Source organism: Cryptomeria japonica, chromosome 4, assembly GCF_030272615.1.
Source record: "Cryptomeria japonica chromosome 4, Sugi_1.0, whole genome shotgun sequence".
NCBI lineage: Eukaryota > Viridiplantae > Streptophyta > Pinopsida > Cupressales > Cupressaceae > Cryptomeria > Cryptomeria japonica.
The window spans coordinates 759883864-759890382 of record NC_081408.1 but is presented as its reverse complement, the minus strand read 5'-3'; positions in this window follow the sequence as shown (position 1 = coordinate 759890382).

Here is a 6519-nt window from a genome sequence, read left to right as displayed (position 1 = left end):
TCAAAGAGAGGCTTATTATGCTCATTCAGGTTTATCATGTTAACTAATTTAGAAGTTTTTTTCTTGTTTAGAGATTTCGATAAAGCCACAAAGTCATCAAGAGCATCATCCAACAAAGCATGATCATATCTATTAAAAGGTTTATCTTTTGATTCAAAAGGAGACATCTCCTCATAGAGGGGATTATTGAAAACAACCATGTTACTAGATTTAGTGGAAGAGTTGATAGTACTGTACCCTTGAGAGGAATCATTCAACTTATCTTTCTCATCACAACGAAATGGCATAGTAACAAGGTTTATGAGTTTTTGGTAAAATGAAGGTTTGGCCTCTTTAGGATTCAAAAACTCATCTAAAGCTTCATCTAATTCATCTTGGCTATACTCATAATTGGCATAATTGCATACATCATCATAAATATGAACATCTTGCAAATAAAAATCTGACATTTTGAAATAAAAGTTGCATAAAACTTAGACACACAATGCAAAGAAACAAAGAAACACACTCTTTTTTTTTTTTTTTTTTTTTTTTGAAAATGAAACTTAAATGAAACACACTAAATCTAGATCTAGATCTAACAAATGCAATGCGAGAGAAAGAAATAATTCGTTTCACGTCGGGTTCACCAAAATGTGTAGGGGAAAAAGCGAGACTAGGCTCACATGTCCTAATCCTACCTTTTGACACACATTGCGGAATACGAAAGAGCCTAGAGGTATCGCACAATTGGCTACTTCTTTTTGGTGAAAGAGAGAGCCACGAGCTACCTATTAGGGTTTCTATTCCTTTGTTGTAATTGAAAGGTAAGATTATGCAAGTTCAATTCCTAACCCCAAAATGCAAGTATGAACTAATAACAAGATTGCAGAATTGAACTTAAACAATGGAAAGCTGCAAACACAATGACAAGACAAGAATGCAGATGCATACCCAGAGTCAAAATCTGAGTGAAAATGTTCGGGACAGGGGTGCGGGCACCACTGTCCTGATTCTGTTCCTGAAACTGCACTTGAAACTGCCACTTTGCAACCTGGAAAACTGTCGGAACTGCCAAAACTTGCTGTCTGTCAGGAGGACCAGGGCGCCCAGCGCCCCTGTCCCAGGGACCAAGGCGCCTAGCGCCCCTGTCCTAGCAGGACCAGGGCGCCCCACGCCCCTGTCCTGGTCTTCTGCTCTGAAACTTGGTGTATGGTTCAGTCTCCGTCTGCTTCTTTCGGATCTGCAACTTGCGGCATCTTCTGAATCCCGAAATCTGCACTTATATCTGAAAAGGTGTTTGGGCGGCTATATAGGGTTTTGCCTTAGTCAAACCCCCACTTCGGTGATTTCCACCTCCATGAATAGCCAAGTTGTATTGTAAAAGTAGTGTGTGTGCAGACCTTATGTGTGTGCAAGATCTAAAATGCAAGTAAGCAAACTAGAGCAACCTAGAAAGTAAACCCTAATTGCTTGTAAATGACAATGTAAATGCTCCAAATCAAGATGTAGAGTGATCTAAAGCATGAATACAAATGATGTAAGGAAGCTTATGCAAAGACATGAAAACAACATGAACTAATACCCAACCCCAAGGGGGGGGGATACAAGCCAATCTTCAGTCGGTGATCCCTTATTGCTCTTCAATGCCTTCAAAGCCCTAAATGAATGAAATTGATGGATGCTTGATGGACGGATGTTGAGTGTTGCTGAAGTCTTCAAAGATCTACTCTTTCGTTGCATAGAAGGTTCTCTGGAAAACAAAAATCGGATCCTTTCCAATGAAGAAAGAGAGCTCTAATGTATGAAACCCTAGGTCTTAATTCCAACTTTTGGCCGACCTAGAGATTGAATATCCCGCCATTTTCTTGGGGTTAAGCTTTATTTTATGATTGGATCACGCTCCTAAAATTTCAGGAAAAATGTCCGGGACCGTGTGCACTCCGGGCGCCATGGTCCTGGCAACTTTTCACCAAATTTTCAGGGTCGTCGGATATGATGATTTTAGAGAGAATCCCGAAGTTACAGGTGATTTCGAGATGTTTTGACCCCCAAAATCAAGCCCCCAAGTTCAAAAGAGGGCCTAAATAGGGTTTTTGATTAGATGATGTATTGGAGGAATAAAATGAAAAGGGGCACACTTTAATGAAAGGGCCCACCTTTATGATGTGGAGGATGATGAAATAGGACCTTAGACCTAATTAATTTGATTAATTAAGTGCTAAAGGAGAAATGCAATGCAAAATGCAAACTGCGCCAAGGCGGGTGCTAAACTAGGTGTGAAATTGTACTGCTTTAGCAAGTGCGTACAATTTACGATGCTACAAATTGATATCTTCACTGATTCGTCTGAGCTTGACAAAACAGAGAAGCTCATGATCATGACCTAGAAGCTTTCCCATGATGTGGAGGTTATGAAATATAATCATGAGCAAAGAATTGAGAAGGTTGAGCAGTCTATGGAGGAGATCAAGCATAACCTTAAGAATCTAGTTGACATAAGCAAGGAGGCCATGAGAAATAGTATGTAGGGGCAGGAAAAGATCAATGCCATGGTGGCAGAGTATAGATCCAATCCTATTGACAATGATTTTCCTAATGATAGCAATAGAAAGAAAGATCTAGGTGCGGAAGACTCTATTGTGGGTGGCAATAAAACTACGGGCCCTAGTTTTAGGACCAGAAGAAGGAGCAGCAATAAGGATACCTCCAGGTTCATTATGGAGGACTTGGAGGAAATTAATAAGGTTACCATCCAGAAGAACAAGGAGCCGGTGCACTCGCTTAATTGAGTGTTTGTCTGTGCTTTGTTTTGCTACCTATTATTTCTTTTTGTTGTTTTGATTGGTCTGGGGTGCTCCCCTATTTTGCTGTTGGTTTCTGTTTGGTTGGCTGATGGCCAGTTTCTATAAAACTCTTGGTTTCAGGTCCATGTAAAACTTGTTTATCTTTATCAAAAACATCATTTTTCCATGACTTAGCAAATTCATCAGAAATCATTGGGTCAAATCTCTTCATACCGTCCACATAATTAACAAAATCACCTTCAACAACTTCCTCCCACAGGGAAAAATTAGCCTTATACTTGTCACAAGAATTTGACGCTGTTTGAATTAAGTCTTCCGGCATCTTAGAAGAAAAAAACCTAGATCTCGAAGCGAAGGTCGTTTCACACAAAAACCAGAATGGAAATAACCCTTTTTAGAGGCAATAAAGGAAAAATTACTTTTCTTACCATTAATAGCATTTGTCTACCTTGAACAATGATAGGAGTACACCACGAATAGGAAATCGAATAAAAAGGTGATTTTCAAATCTTTTAGCTCGATAGATTTAGTTGTCCTCATCAAACATGGCACATATTTCATCATGAAAATTGTATGGATCCGTCCAAAATTTAATGCCCTCAGTGAAGGGTCTCAGGTTGGTAAGCCTGTCAGTGACCCTATTACCTTCCTTAAAATTGTGTTGAAACACAACCTGTTCAAATGTAGAGGTTACATGCAGGCAATTAGAAATTATGTTCTCCCCCTACCACCTAGATACGGTTGGGCCTTGTAGCATCATGATTCATGATAACTCTCTTTAAGTCCCCTTCAATAATTGCCCTCTTAACTTTATCCTTGATGATATACACATTAATAATGGAATCGATCATTTTAGCCATGCTAGATGTTTAGGTGCCCAGATTTGCCATGTAAGCCATCAGCACTCATATTCATATCTCTTATTAGAGCACCTTATCTTCTGCTCAACTCAGTCTTCTTTTTTATTTGTTTAGGGACATTAAGAAGAAAGGTTTTAGATCTATCACCATTGACCTTTTTCCTAGAAATTTATAATATTGTGTGATGATGATCTTCATCACCTTGACCTCTTAAACTGTAGTTTTCTGAAAGAGAAGGGTATCATCTACAAACAATGAGTGTGAGAAAGGTTGAGGCCAATGCCGAAGTTTGATACATTTCCAATTTCTACAGATTCTAGTAGATGAAATATCCTTGCTAAAAGCCTCTACCATGAATATTAATGGGGATGGGGAGACAGGGTCTCATTACCTCACTCCTTTGGAGAGTGAAAAAAACCCACATGGAGAACCATTAACAAGGACAAAAAATTTAACACTAGATAAACAAAAAAGAATCCATTTGATGCATAGCCTATGAAATCCCATCTTGGAAAGAACATGAGAGTGGAATTCTCAATCCACCCTATCATAAGCCTTAAGCATATCCAATTTGAGGATCACTGCCTGAGAACCTTCTTCTTGAATTGAGTGTAGGACTTCATGAGCAAGGATTGCACCATCAAAAGTCTCTTTCCCTAGGTCAAGGCCTCCGTAATCATCATAAATTAATTTATACAAAAACTTAGCCAATCTTTTTGCAATGGCCTTGTTAAATATTTTATAAATAGTATTACAAAGGGAGATAGGTCTATAATCTGCAAAAATTTTAGGGTAGTTGGTTTTAGGGATAAGGGCAATGGAGGTAGTGTTCATCTACTTAAGGATATTTTGATGCTTCTGAGACTCTTCCAATGCAAGCAATAAATCATAACAAATAATTTCCCAATAATTCTAAAAAAATAATGCAGTGTATCCATTTGGACTAGGAGCTTTATGATTTAAATTCTAATAAGGACAACTAAACCAACAATGCTTCATTCTAAGGATCACTAACAATCATGGGGATGTAGTCCAAAAATGATGAAGAGAAATCTAGGCTAGGGGAAAGTCTTTTGCTTAATAACCATTGAAAAAATGAAATTGCCTTAGATTTGATAGTAGCTCTATAATTAAGCAAAACACCATACATACTTTTAATTTGAGAAATATGATTAAATTTCCTTCTCAACTTTGTAGAGGCAAAGAAAAAGTTGGTAATTTTTTCTTTATCTCTCAACCACAACTCCCTATATTTTTGCCTCCAATACACCTCTTCATGTGTTAAGAGTTCATTATATGTCTTTTTCGAGGCTTTCTCCATCTCAAAAGACAACAAATCCATACCTTCCTTGATGAATTTCTCATTGAGGGACACTAGCTTGTGTTCTACTATTTGCTTCTCCAAAAAATATTTAAATCCTAAAATGAAGTTTATTCCATTCCCTAATCTTACCTTTGACAAATCTCAACTTATTATAAAATTGTAACATACTCAACCCCTAACAAAAGGTGCATTCTCCCAGTTATACTTAATCATGGGGCTGAATGTTGGGTCCCTAAACCACATTGCTTCCAACTTGAATGGAAATTTGAACATTCATCTTTCAACAAACAAGTTAAGGCAAATCAGAAAATGATATAATAGAGGAGCAGCCAGGATAGTGGAATGAAACTCCTTATTTGTTACAAACCATTGATATGACACAACAAGCCTATCTAACCATTCTTCTATCTGCAAGAACTCTTTTTTCTTATTGCTCCAAGTAAAGTTACCATTTGTAGGAATACGATGAAAAAGACAGTTTTAGGATATAAAATTGTTGAAGTCTTGCATGGCTCTAAGAGGAGGGGTAATGCCATCTGATTTCTCCGATTTGTGAAGGACAACAATGAAATCCCCACATAAGACAATCAAAACACTATTCAATTGAAAAGATGAAAGGACTTATGAAGTCCCATAGCTGCTTCTTTAGACTACTACTATTAGGCCCACAAATGTTGAATAGCCAAACGGAGAAAGAGTACTTTAAACACTTGTCACCCACTAACTAATAGTTGTCCCCAAAGGCCATTGGTTCAATGTCAACTAAAGCTTGTTTCCATAAAATGGCCCCTTTCGCTCCAACCCCTAAGAACCTCCATTTTGGCCATGACTTGAAGAAGGAATCCATCACTTCAGGGACAATTTTTGTTTCTTGTAGAAGAATGATGTCATGGCTGAGTAGTTCCAATTGATACTTGATGACACGTCTCTTAACATTCCACGAAAGGAGCCTCATCGCTGCTGAGGAGAGCTTCTCACTACCCCTGATCTTAGTATTTTTTCAAGTGCGGATTGGATCTGCCGCTATTTCCTCTTGTTTTGTGGTAAGTTTAGACTTCTTTCCTTTCTTGGGCTTTGAGGAAACAACTATCGAACTCCCACTCATATTCTCAGTCTGAGAAATGGGTAACAAGACAACTGGCTCGATATCCTATCCTGGAGAAGGTTGAGAAAGTGTTGGAGACACTGAATCTTTCCGTTGTATAAATGAGGGCCCCGGAAGATCCCCAACCAATGTCTCAGCAGGCTTCCTAGGAGATGTCCCAGGCAATACCGGGGTGCTCTGTTCCGAGAGTATTTCATGCTCCACCCCCATAGAATCAGTTGCATTGCCAAAGTCATTATCAAGTAAACCATACACCATAGCCTCTGTGACCTGGGAACCTGCTTTATTCGGGATTTCAGTAAACATGCCTGTCAAGGTATGGTCGGGGGCCTTCCCCAACCCCTGTGCCTGTGGATGTGGACACATGTTCGTGTATGGTGCAAAACTTGGCGCACAAGGAGTAGGATCGTTAAGAATCCCAGCCTTGGTCTTGTCTACCTCATC